We start from the raw sequence: 14,188 nt of genomic DNA on the forward strand, positions 1-14,188 counted from the left end.
TAAAGCCTACTTTAAAAAATATAATTGTGGGCTTCCCTAGTGGCGCAGTGGTTAAGAGTCTGCCTGCCAATGCAGGGGACATGGGTTCGAGCCCTGGTCTGGGAGGATCCCACATGCCGCAGAGCAGCTGGGCCCGTGAGCCACGGCTACTGAGCCTGCGCGTCTGGAGCCTGTGCTCCGCAATGGGAGAGGCCGCGACAGTGAGAGGCCCGCGCACCGCGATGAAGAGTGGCCCCCGCTCGCTGGAACTGGAGAAAGCCCTCGCACAGAAACGAAGACCCAACATAGCCAAAAATAAATAAATAAATAAATTTTAAAAATATATATAATTGTAATCCTAGCTCTAAAATTTTATTATTCTAAATATTTTTAAAGGAGAAAAAATCTCATTCATTGATCTTTAAAATCAGTTTTCATGTCTTATTTGTCTTGAGATGCCAAAGGAAGTTCAACATTTTTTTAAAAATCCACATGCATTCTTTACAAGTACTAAATTACCTCTATAATTTTCAAAGAAATTTCCTGTATTTAATATTCATATAAATGTGCAAATATTTAAACTCAACTAGTATTAACAGGACAGCAAAATTTTTAAAAAGTACTGACGTATACAGTCCTGCTTACAAAACTGATTTATATCCTCCTGTCTCTGATCTACCAGCTGGTGGCCTAGGAGACCTAAGGCTCAGAATGTCTATCACTAGAGATGAATCCAATCTCCCCTATGCCCTCCCTTCCTCCTCCCCGCACTGGCTGATAGAGCAGCTTGAGTGAATCATGATTCATCGGTGTCCACATGTGAAAGGTGAGACCCATTTCAGGCCCTGGGTTTGCTCTCCACCCTGTTGTAAGGAATAGAGGGTAAGCTAGAGGAATGTAGATACTGAGGTTTCCACTAGGAGAGAAAAAGAAGGGAAAGATTCATTTAATTATGTCTTAGTGTATGCTAGCTCCAGGGCCAAGCCCTCAAGTGCATTATCTCATTGGAACTTACAAATGTCTAATGAGCTCGGTTTGTATCATTATCTTCCTTTTGCAAGGTAACCGAGGCTTTTGCTTAAGGTTCCTCCACCCCTATATCCACTCCATCCCTGGAGCACCAACACACTGAATTTCCCATCAACTCCTTGAGTCAACTTTTCCCCTTCAATCTTGTACCCTTGCTGGATCACCTTTCCTTTTCACATTCACGTTGAGCAGATGCCGGAAACCATAGGTCTGTGTTCTCTTCACAATGCACCTATATCCTAGGTTTCAGTTTCCAGTGCCCAGAAGAAAGCTTTTCATAGAGGCAACCAACTAGGGAGGGACAAAACAGCAGTACATAATGGTCTTCTCATGACAGAATATCTCATTGCCCCAGCGAGGACAGGGGCTAGAGCTAATCCAGATGGTTCTGGGCCTTCCTAAGTTCCTCATAATCTCAATCAGCTCAGCCTGAAGCTGGGCAAGTCTCCCTAGGTGTAGAATTCTCTGAGAGCTGTAACTCTCCCTTGGGGCAGGATACAGCTCTAGAATTAAACTGGGCAGTCCATCAGTATGACGCAGCAGCTTCTCCATGATGGCCATGGAGAGGAGGTTCCCACACATGCTGAAGGTCCTGAGCTGGGAGCAGTGGCTCAGGGCAGGCAGGATGGCCTCAAGTTGATAGTCCATGATTCCACACAGATTTAAGTCCAGTTCCTGGAGCGTGGCTGCAACTTTCTCCAGCAGAACTTGGAGGAGCTCAGGACTAAAGTCAGTCAGTGTGACACCACTCAGATCCAGGCCCTTTAGCTGACTGATGTTCAGGCACTGAGACAGATGTTTCAAGTCTGATTCTGTAATCAGACAGTGAGTTATTGCGAGGTTCTCCAAGGGAGTCTTCAGGCACCTGGGAGAGAAACTGAGGAATTAGGTCTCGGAAACTGGGGTGGAAGGTGACCTCAAGGTGGGAGATAAGTGATTTACCCAAGGCCAAGGTCATTTTGACCATCTGATAACAATCAATACCCAGAATGCCCAATCTCATTTTAGCCTGACTCCTGTCATCTTCTTTGTTTGGCTGAGATAAGTACACAGAATCTTGAAAGCTCTCTTTCTTCATCAGTCAAGCAGGGTACAACATGCTCCACTTCCTTTTGTGGATGAACAAAAATAGTGGAATTCGCTAGAACATGCTCAGAGGAGAGCCTAGCAAAGAGTCTCAATCAAGAGTGGGCATCACTGAATTTTCATATTTAGGGTCAAAACAAACAAAAAAATACTCTCAAATCAGGGTGCCTTTAGCTCACTACTTGAGCCCCAGGTGCCCATATCTCTGGGCCAGATGAGGCTGGAGGGAGACATGCACAGAGAACCAACCTGGACAAGATCCCACATCATCAACTGGGGTTTCCAGTCTGCAGGGGCTCAGTTACATCCCTGCATCATCTGCAAACCACCTACCACTTTTTATTTTGCTTTTGGCTCCCCATTCCTTACCACCAGCATCATGCATTTCCCATATATTAATTACCTTATCTGGAGCACAAACAACATTTCACAGATGGGGAATTTGAGACAAGCTCACTGTGGTCACAAAATGGTTGAGCACAGAGCTTCTCTAGAAATACTCAGGTCTGAAGTTGTTTCCCCTCTTCAGTGCCCTCTTACCTGTTTTTTTTTTAAAGTCACCTGAACAAAGACATCTCTTCCTGAGAAAGAAATCACAAACACTCTGATACATCTGAACCCTCCAATCTATAGCTTCCTAGCATGGTGTCCCTTTCCAGAGCCTCTATCGCACTTTGTCCCTCTACCTTGATTTGTGTGGTTATGTGATGCCACACTTCAGGATAGAGCAACAAAGGAAACAATGCATGTGACATTCTAGTGTTGTGTTCTCTGTTACTCGGTCAGTGGTGCCATCCTCACCTGAGCATCTTGTCCAGGCGACCTTGGAGGAAGGAGGGAGATTCCATACGGATATCCCGGAGGTGGTGCAGCCTGAGGAACTGAGAGGTAATTTGGATGATGTGCTGGTCCTCCTGTTCCTCAAGTGCAGGCACATGGATGTTGGAGAGAAGGAGTCTCTGCACATTACCCATCTGGCCCAGGAGAGGAGCAAACATGGCCAGGGTGGACAGATGCCAGGTGCAATTCACTTGTACCTCCTGGATACAGTCCAGCTGCACCATACTCAGGACCATCATAATATTTTCCATGGACATGGTAACAATTTTCAGCTTCTTACAGCACAGGTGTATGGAAACTTTTCTCTTCTCCACCCACTGCATGAGGTAGATAAAGAATTCATCCATGGTCCCTTCATTGAGGCAAAGTTCTATAAACACCTCCAAGGGAGGCAAGGGCTGCTCTGTCCTTGACCTGTCCTTAGCCACTGGTGCCATCGATGAGCTTGAGGACACATGGACATTGGATCCAGACCACATGCTCCAGAAGTCCTGGCCAGTATTCCTTAAATCCAGCACCCGCCATTTGCACCTCCTGTGGGGGAAACAGCAGGTTGGCAGGGATGGTTTAAGATCCACACATAATGAAACCACAGTCTCAGAATTTAGGCAACACTCATTTCCCACATGTGCTTTTACTTCACATTCCTCACATCACCTGCTGCCTTGCCCTCTTCTTCCCTCTCTGCCTTTCTTTCCTCCGTCTCCTTTCCCCCTTCCATTCTTTCTGGTTTTCTACTTCTGGTACCTTTAATCATCACGAGAAGGCTGTGGGGCATGTTCTTTCAGGCTCCCCTGCATCTTAGGCACTCCTACACTTCCAGAAGGCATTTCCCGAAGTGAGCTCAGCAATGTCCAAGGCCTCTGAGCTTCTTCCTTGACATCATCAGAAGCCTCTGGTCCATCCCTTGGCTATCTACTCTTATGACACCAGCTGTCTCTTCAACAATGTCTAGGACCCTACCAGCCTACCTGGCAGACTCACCTGGGGCAATCCTTCTGGGCAAGCAGGACATCAAGCCCATCCAACACTGCTTGTAAGGTCCCCACATGAGGCATCTCCATCAGGCCTCCCAGAGGTAGGCGGACAAAGGGCCAGGCTTGCACCATGGCCTTCAGGGTCTCACTGCGTCTCCCATGAAAGGCCTCCATGAACAGTGGTGGGAAGAACTCTGTTGGTAGATCCTCCAGAGCAGCAAAGGCCAAGGCCTCATCCCTCAGCAGGCTCATTCCCACCAGGTCCAGGAGTCTGGGTGGATTCCAGATACTCATTCTGATCTTTTCCAAAAGGAAACCTGTGGAAGCCATCAGAGAACAAGACATCCTTTTCATGCCAAGCATGAGCAAGCCTCCATTGTCTCCCCACCCTTCAGAGGGACTTAGCGCAGTGGTAGAAGAGCCTCAATTTTCCCCAATTCCACTCTAGGTTCAGTGGGCACAAAGCCATAACTCTTTCCCTACTGGCAGCAGAACAAGTATCTCACAAGCACCGACGAAAAGGAAAGGCAACCACTAGTCCATCCATTTCCACCCACTGCTTTGCTTAATTCATGTCCCAGTGGTAAGTGTGTACCATGAGCCTTAACAATGTCCCTTCTCTTTCTTGGGGGAAAACTTTCAGACCATCACTTAGGGCCCCAAAACTATGGGAATAGGAGCGTCATGTGGCCCAGCACAGCCTCCATCCTCAATTCCCACAGTTAACTTGGCTGAGAAAGACGAAGGAGATACCCCTAAAATGAATGCTATTTGCACAAAGTAAATATTTTAAATGTCAAGAAATAAAATTCCAAAGAGATACTTTTCATTAAAAAGAATATCTGCTTGGTTAAGACATTTAAAAATAATATAAACCAAAGCACAAATCAAAGTATTTGGGATTAAGGCAAAATTACACTTAGAGGTAAAACCAAAATCTTAAATCAGTTTATCTGAAAAGAAATAAGAAACCTACCATATCAAGCTGCATGCCACCATTCAAGGCACAGAGATCATAGGTAAGATGAGGATGTCCTTAGCTGAGGCATGTAACTCACCAGCTCTGATGATATTGTGGGAGGAGGGGTGCTAGGACCTCAGACTCCTCGGAAAATCCAGGAGGTGACTGGATTCTGCATCTCTTCTTTGGTACATGAAGGTTTTATAGACCTTTCTAATCACAACTTCCTTCTTTCCAACTACTAACTTCCATTCAGAAAGCATACCTGATTAGATTCCAGACTGTCCATCAGGTTAATCCTGATCAGATCTTTGTCTATCTCAAGAGGAATGGATTGAATCAGATATTCATTCAGGAAAGAGAAAGAACGAAGGAGGGGTATTGGAGTCAAAGGCACATTCCTTGATTCACTCCACAAATACTGATTGGGTTTTACCAATACCAATAGTTATACCTGTGGGTATGAGACAGGGAAGGAGTTATTGATTTGCGATATTGGATAGGAAAAACAAAAATTTAAAGCATCAGTGTTGGGGGATCTTTGGCCATATCACAATTATCAAAATGTCCCAGAATAAAAACAGCTTCATGGAGACAGTGGTGTTGTTCCCAAAGGAAACACAATAAATCCATCCCTGTATCAAATGTCACTTAGGTGTTATGTCGGAAACATGGGAGATCATGAGCTTATTCAGGAAGCAAGGGAAGTTCTTTTGGGGATGTGGTTGGTTTTCCAGCCTTATGTCAAGGCTTCTCTGAAGGAGGTCAGGTCAAAATCACAATGAGAAGGGTGGGGCTGGGCAGCGTGGAGCTGGGCATTCCTAAAGGGACCATGTGAATGAGCCAAACAGTGGAAAACATAGTTGTTGTTTTTTTTTTTTCTCCTGAGAAGGGAGAAGATTTAAAGGCTGTTCTCTGGGTGGAGTTTAGAAATTAAAAGGGAGTGGCTAAGAGGAGGCAGTGTCATCTTTGACAGTGTTTCCTCCCAGAAAGTTGGTATCAGCACAGCAAACAGGCATGAAAAGATTAATCTGAGAATGTGAGCAGAGGGAGAGGCTGTGAGCCCTGGAAAGTCAGAAATTTCCAAGACTGAGACCCACTGAGGGTGGGCACTGTGGGCTCTTTGGGAACTTGGAACCAGGGGGAGACATGAACATGGTCAGTCACAAATAACCCTGTCATCCAGGGGCAGCTGCTAAGAAGAGATGTTTTCCTTTAGGTTTTTCCCCCACAGAGGATAATTCCCAGATGGCAAATAGCCCCACCCATTTTCCAGGGGTCTTGGAAGCTGAACTATAGTCCCATTGTCCCCTTTCCAAGTATATTTTGATAATTACTGTTTTCTAAAATTTAACTAAGTTCAGCACAGATTCTGATCAAGGTAATAGCAATGGGCACAGAAATAAAATTCTGTTTTTCTCTTCATATTAAGCACTGTTCACAAATACCAACACCTCTTCCAAACAAAATTCAGAAAGCTGTATTTGGTGTTTAAGGATCTGCCACGTTCAGGTATGAGTTCCATCCCAGCTACACCACACAGAGATTCTTTTGAAGTTTCAGGACACAAAGAAAGCTGGACCCTCCCTCCACCCCCAGAATTTTCCATGCCTCCCCCCACCACATTCAATATGGTGCCCAGACAATTCTTGTATACCACTGGCTGCCAAGGCAAGGATTATTTGAAGATTGTTCTCCATCTTGGTATCTTTCCTGAAGATTCTTTTCACCATATTTCTACCATGGGTATAAATGGCTTTTACATAAAATTGGGCTAAACCAAATTGTACTCAACAGACTTTTAACTCCCAGGCCATCAAGCACCTTTATTAATGAGTTGCAGTATAGTGAGATTTGTAGCAACAATAATCATAACCATCTCTGTTTATTGAACACAAACTGGTTGAGCAATGGTGCTGGCACTTTTTATCCACTAGTTCAGATAACCTTCACAGAAAATCTAGAGGTCACTGCTATTTTTCTGCATTTTTAACCTGGTGGATTGGGGTTTTACTCAGTAGAGGAATCTGCCCACTGCCATGCAGTGAATAACTGGTAGATTCCCTTTGTTGACGGGATCAGAAGGAACCAAGGAACCCTGAGTTGTCAAACAACCTAAATTTTGGAAAGGACTGACTGAGAGACTTCACTTGAATGTTAGTGGAAATGGGGAAATTGCAAGTGTCTCAGGTGGGGATGTTTCTATGGGTTTGCAGATTCTATGAGATCCAAAAAGACCATTGTTTTAAAGTGGCAGGTTGTAACTAATTCTCTGAAGAAAACTCCAGGGATGAAATGGAAAGGTACAAAGGTGGGCAGACTCGAAGTTGAGCATCTCTGGGATATTTGGGAATTTGCAGGATACTGGGAAGGAGCTTTCTTGCTTGAGCAGTAATCAACTGTGGGAGCTGTGTCAAAGAAAACCAGAGACAGACACAGGTTTATATGGTAAAGGCAAATTTTATTCAGGATTATTGCAACAGAGGAAAAGATACACCAGTATGGAACTGGTCTCCATTCACAATACAATGAAGACATTTGGGGATTCACAACCAACAAGCAGGGGGTTTTGTGGCTGGAAAATTACTATGAAGAGACTTCAGTTCTGGGGGAAATCTGGCTAAACCAGTGTAACAGGATTCCTACCGAAGGCTGTCCAGGGTGATCAGATACCAAGAGTGGGGAGTGAGGAATTTGGATCAGATATTATTGGAATATCAGGTATCAAAGATGTGGATTCTTCTAAAACTGACTAATCAGGGTTCTTCCTAAAGCTGGATTTTACAAGGATGTACACAGATGGGCCTAGCAGAAGTTTCAGGAGGCTGACTTAGAGTTTGCAAGTGTACATGCCAGTTGAGGGGACCATGTTGGAGCCATGGGTGCATTGTGCAAATCCTGATGTAGTGAAGAGCTTGGCCAACTTGAGAACAGGAAGAAAGCCACTGAGGCTGGGCAAGGAGGGTGCAGGCAGTTCAGGAAGGATCCATCAGAAGATTTTCATGATCTTATTAGTTCTTTCCCTACTGGTGAAGAAAGTTAAGGGAAGATTGTTTTATTCTTATACTGTTATTTATTCTGGTACACACCATCCAAGCACACCTGGTATGGTCTGAGTGGTGAGGGTTAGCACAGGGTGATACAGCTTCACTCTCTCTATTCCTTCTCAGTTTGTTCTTTTAAGTTTATACAGCTAAATCAATCCTAAGTGCAAATATTTGTTTTTCTCTTTTCCATTGTAAAAGCCTTGACTCTTTTCTTTTTTCAGTTTTCTTTTGGCATATTTTCCTAGAAGAATTTTTCCAGTTTTATTGAGATATGATTGACCTCTTTTTCGGTGTACAACATAATGATTTGATATATGTATACACTGTGAAACTATCACCACAATAAGTTTAGTTCTCATCCATCACTTCACGTAGTTAAATTTTTTTCCTGTGGTGAGAACTTTAAAGATCTACTCTCCTAGCATTTTTTTTCAAGTACACAATACAGAATTGTTACTTTTTGTCACTGTGCTAACATTACATCCCTATGACACATTTATTTTATAACTAGAAGTTTGTACCTTTTGACCGCCTTTATTCATTTCCCCATAAGTCTTTCTTTGACGTGTTTCACTTAACATAATGCCCTAATGATCTGTCCATATTGTTGAAAATGGCAGGATTTCCTTCTTTTTTATGGTTTTAAGCCTGAATAATATTCATATATATATATGAATATATATGTATTACATATATATGCACACTTTCTTCATCATTCATTGATGGACACTTAGGTTGTTTCCCTTTCTTGACTATTGTAAATAATGCTGCAGAGAACGTAGGGCTGCAGATACCTTTTTGAGAAAGTGATTTCATTATCTTCATATATATACCCAGAACTGACATTGCTGGATCTTATGGTACCTCCATACTGTTTTCCACATTGTCTGCACATTCTTACATTCCCAGCACAGTGGCTACACAAGGGTTCCTTTTTCTTCACACCCTCACGGTCACTCGTTATCTCTTGTCCTCTTGATAACAGCCATTCTAAAAGGTGTGAGGTGATATCTCCTTGTGGTTGTGATTTGCATTTCCCTGATTAGTGATGCTGAGCATCTTTTCAAGTACCTGTTGGCCATCTGCATGTCTTCTTTGCCAGAATGAAGTCAGCAATGGGCAGTCCCCTGCAAATAGGTAGAGTGTAGAGAAATACAGGATACAGGTCAACCCGAAGTGTGTTTTTCTGTAGGATACGGCAAACCAGGCGGAGAACTTGGGGTCTGCGGTGGGGAGTAGTTCCCCTGGAGGTCTCTCAATGGTGGGGCTCAAGAGACTCAGTTCCATCCCCTGGCTTCAAGCCAGCTCGGGAGTACCTGAACAGGTCATCTGTTCTGCCCTTTCGTTATTGTGCTTTACCCTTGGAACACACACTGCCTCCTGGAATGCCACCAAAAAAGCAAATCAACAAAAGTCGCAAGGGTCTTGGGAAGTAAATGCTGTCCCCTGAACTAATGAATAGAAGCACAAGACCTCATCTCTATAACTGGAATTTCCTCTCAAGCATCTCTGGTTCTCACTGTGCACACTCACTGAGGCTACCTCAGAACTCTTCCCATCCCTGTTCTCAGGACACAGTTCTTCAGATCTTGCAAAATCAGGCACATGGGGAGGGTTGCAAGGTTGTCCTCGGGGCTGTCTCAAATCCCCAAACTCCCATCCCCCATTCCCGTTAGCATCACTGACCTTCTGTGTAATATTCTGATAAGGAAGGAGGTGACTCAGTCCAAGACACAGAAAGTTCCTTGATAACTGACCCGGACACAGTCCAGTGTCCTCTCCTGCACAGACATGGGTGCTGGTCTGATGGGAGGCCCTGGAGAAGAGCTATAGGCCCATCCTGAGGCCAACAGCATTCTTGTTCCAGCTCCATTTCCATAACCCAGAGAGTAGGGCCATCCCAGAGGGGACTCGTTAGACTTTCCTCTCTGACACTCTTGGTCTTCTCCTAAGCTTTTGCTCTTCGAAGTCTTTCCCCAAATCTACTGTCTTGTCCTCTCTCACCTTTCTTCCTCCAGGCCTCACCCCTTGCCCAGCAGTCTAAATGATCTTGCATCTCCAGCCACCAGGGGACACTGTGGGCCCAGAATTGGCTGCAGTGCAGGGTTCCAGGAGGGAGGCGAGAGAGATTGCATGACCTTGAACTAGGTGGCAGCCAGGGAGTGGAGGCTGGGGTGATGGGGGGAGACTGCCCAAGCAGGGGCTTGTTAGGGGACGCTGGAATTTTGTAAGTAGGGTTGTGACATAACCTGATGGGTGTTTCCCAGCCCCCCTGGCTGCTGTTGGATAGTGTTCTGGGGGAGTTAACAAGGAAGCAGGGATGCCAGCAGGAGACCCTTGGTTGCTCCTGGCGGCAGATCCTGGCTTGCACTTTAGGTACCTTGGGGACAACTTCAGGGACACTTGGAGGCAGAATCAGCAGCACTTTGCTCTTAGAGTGAAGGCGGGGCATGAGGGTAAAACAGGGGTTGAGGGACCTCCTAGAGCCTTGCGGTGACTTCTTAAAATTGGGAGGAATGGGAAAGGAGCAGGTATGAAAAAAAGGTAAAGAGTCTGCTGGGCCATGTTATTTTTCAGGTGATTACATCATTTAATGAAAAAAGATGAAGTACAGAGTAACACCTGAAATATATATATATAATCATACATATTCTTATTCAAGAGCTATTTACAAATGCCTCCCATGGACTTTATATTTATCCATGGTGTTGCAGTACTGTGGGGTGCAAAGGGGATTATAGGCCCTGCAGGTTCAAAGCCAAGCTCCTGACTAAGGTCAATCTCTGGCCCAGAAAAACAAAGTCATGTGGTTTCTTTTCTGTTGTCTTCAGGGTCACTGTGGGTCAGGTCAGAATGCTATGCAGGACATTTTTTTCTCCATATTAGAGGCTGCAGGGTGGCACTCCAAAAGCCAAATGTGTCTTACAGACATGTTTTGGGACAATGTTTTAACAAATGAGATTTGTGGCCAGAGGTTAAAAATCAAGTTTTGTACCATAATTTACTCCCCAATATCCCTTGAAGAAAAATTCTTAAAAGAAAAATGTAGCATCACTGAACCCACATCCCTAAGGGGTATCACTGGGCATGAACTGCAAAGCAGCTTCCCTGATGTGGGGACCCGTGCCCTCCAGGTCTCCATGGTCCCTGCCTGCAATCCTTCACTCACCCCCTGCCTGGCCCTGGGTTCTGTGGGGTTTGTGGCTCATGTAGGAATATGCCCAGGCAATTTGACCTGAGGCTGGGAGAGAAGGAACCTGTTCACCCACTCCTGCAGTGGGCAAAGGGTAGGAAGACCCCAAAGTGGGATTTGGGGACCTGGGCTACAGAAACTGCAGGTATCCAAGTTGTTCCTACTCCAGTGACTATGGGAACCTTAGTTCAAAAAACAAAAAAAAAATCTAGCACAAAATCCAGATTCAGGAGTATATCTGGAACCTACAGTGAACTGGGGACCTCAGAGACAATTTCTTTTCAGACAAGGAACCAGAGACCCAGAGCGTGAAATGTGCCAGCAAGAAATGTCTGACCAGAACTGGGACCTCGGAGTGAGCCCCACAGGGTTTGCAGGTCAACACGGCTATGCCTTCAAATTCATGCATGAATTATCTGAGCATTGGCACACCCGAGTTCACCAACAGCCCCCAGATGTTTGCCAAGAAGAAATAGAAAATCGCTGGGGGCAGGGGGCAATCAGGTTTTGACTTATTTTCACATCTGCTCCCATGAGTTAGAGCCAATCACACAAACCCTGATCCTGAAGCCATAGCCACCTGTAAATTGGTGTCAAATTGGCCACCAGGGGACTTGTGCCAGCCAATGGGCTGAACTCCAGGGGGTCACCCAGGCTTGGCTCCTAAGGTGCTGGGTTCCACAGTCAAACCAACACATCTTGGCAGAGGGACCAGCTGGGAGGTTACTGGATGCTGCTGCAGAGCTGGGTCGTTCCCTGGGGCCTGGCTATTTATGCCTGTGGTCTTTGAATGTCAAGAAACAGCTGCTGCCGTTTTTGGAGGATTTATTCTGCAATAAGTTCTGGGCTCAGTGTTTGTATCTGAGTTAGAGATCATCATGGTACCCATTCAATAGGGGAAGACATAGATTCAGAGAAGGACAGAAACTTCTTCAAGGACACACACCAGTAAGTGTTAGAACTGGAATTCTGTCCCGTCTGTTTGTCAGTGCTCTTGAATATTGCACTATGCTGCCCCAGATCCTGGCAATGCACTGCTCACTTTAACATTTGTAATAAAATTTTGGAGTCATTGACTCCTCCCTTGCTGGAAGACCTGAGAGAGAATCTGGTCCAGATATTTACTACCTTGTTTTAACCACAGAATCTATTATTCCAAAGAAATTGCACAGATTGGAAAATAAAAGTAGAGCAGTTCAGCCCATGGATACAAGAACTGGAGGATGAGATGAAGTCATATGAGGATTTTCTTTTCTTCCTTCTTGCTTTTTTTTTAAATGGAAGATAGTAGAGAGCCTGTCAGAAGTTGATGAAATTGATCTAAGATAAGATAAAATGAATAATTTAGAGAGATGAAGAAAACGTTGAGAAATCAAAGAGAAGCTTTCCTGAGCATAAGCATTTTTGTAGTATATGGTTGGTAATAACAACAAGAACAAAAATGGAACAAACTAAATTTACACAAACAGGCAAAGGGTTAAACTGTGGACCATTCATTTTTATGGAATACAGTATGCAAGTTAATACGAATAAGGACAGATTATTAAGACCTACCCTTAAGTGAAAAAAGCAAGATGATCAAAGCCACACTAAGACATCTTCTCTATAAGGGAAGACAAACCAGATATTTCTACATGCACGTATAAATGTATAGAAAGTCAGAGAGAAGTCTGGAAAATACACTAAACTTTGCCCTCTGGAGAGGGGCCTGGGATAAGGAGGAAGTTCAGTGGAGATGCTTGCTCTATCTGTATTATTGGAATGTTGTACATTGAGAATGTGTCTTGTATTGCTTTGGGCAAAACAAAAGAAAGTATTGAAAACAAAACTTTTCTTTCATGTACATTTACACGTACAAATATATAGACCACAATTGCTATTTCTTCCATATCAACTTATCTATGTTATTGTTAGCCAGAAAATGTTGATTTTGCACAAATCTGCATTTCAGTGAAAAGTATCATTTGGCTATAAACTGATGTTAAAGATTTCCACACACCATGCAGTTCAGGCTTTGTGTTCAGCTGTACTACCACAGTGTGAGAGACACAGTACCTGCCCTTTATGGGACAATCTCTAACAGGTGAGATTGTCAAGGTAAATAATTGTAATACACACCCTAATCATACAATCCAGCAATCTCACTCCCTGGTATCTACCCAAATGAGTTTAAATCTTATGTCCACACCAAATGTGCACACAGATGCTTATAGCAACTTTATTCATAATTGCCAAAACTTGGAAGCAACTAAGATGTCCTTCAGTAGGTAAATGAATAAATAAACTGCAGTATATTCAGACAATGGTATGTTATCAAACCATGAAAATACTTGGAGGAACCTTAAATTTGTATTAATAATTCAAAGAAGCCTATCTGAAAAGGCTACATATCGTATGATTCCAACTATGTGACATTGTGGAAAAGACCAATCTCTGGGGACAGCAAAAGAGATCAGTGGTTGCCAGGGAATGGGGGAGAGGGAGGGATGAAAAAGAGCAAATAGGACTTTTATGGCAGTGAAACTCCTCTCTATGATATGATGATGGATACATGTCATTATATGATTGCCAAAACCCATAGAAACTACACCGCCAAGAGTGAACCTTAATGTAAACTATGGACTTTGGGTGATAATGATGTGTCAATGTAGGTTCATCAATGTAACAAATGTACCAACCTGGTGAGGGAAGTTTATAGTCCTGAAGGCTGTACATGTGGTGGGGTAGGAGTTAAATGGGAACTCTTTGTACTTCCTGCTCATTTTCAAGATGAACCTAAAACTGTCCTAAGAAATAAAGTCTACTACAAAAAAATATAATTGTAAACTTTCCAGCCCTAAAATTTTATTATTCTAAATTTTTTTAAAGAAGAAACCATTCTTGTTCATTAATGTTTAAAATCAGTTTTAAAGTCTCGTTTGTTTAGAGGCTCCAAATCAAGTTAAACTTTTCCTAAAAGTAAACATTCATTCTTTAAAAGTATTAAATTTACTTTATAATTTTTTTCTTAACATTTTTATTGGAGTATAATTGCTTTACAATGATGTGTTAGTTTCTGCTGTATAACAAAGTGAAT

General features: G+C 43.6%; 1 protein-coding gene and 1 pseudogene across 2 annotated transcripts in view; both read right to left on the bottom strand.

Annotated features, from left to right (window-relative positions):
* The window catches only part of LOC309624104 (PRAME family member 8-like), a 62,582-nt gene that overhangs the window by 39,181 nt on the left and 9,213 nt on the right, over positions 1–14,188 (bottom strand). The gene's annotated exons all lie outside the window — the stretch shown is intronic.
* Positions 362–11,151, bottom strand: LOC309610565 (PRAME family member 8 pseudogene; annotated as a pseudogene). Its single transcript has 3 exons — positions 3,919–11,151; positions 2,896–3,468; positions 362–1,885 (listed from the first exon to the last, which is right to left on the bottom strand). The product of its transcript is annotated as a PRAME family member 8 pseudogene (transcript).

This window comes from Balaenoptera borealis (assembly GCF_965194805.1).
Source record: "Balaenoptera borealis genome assembly, chromosome: 1".
Lineage (NCBI taxonomy): Eukaryota > Metazoa > Chordata > Mammalia > Artiodactyla > Balaenopteridae > Balaenoptera > Balaenoptera borealis.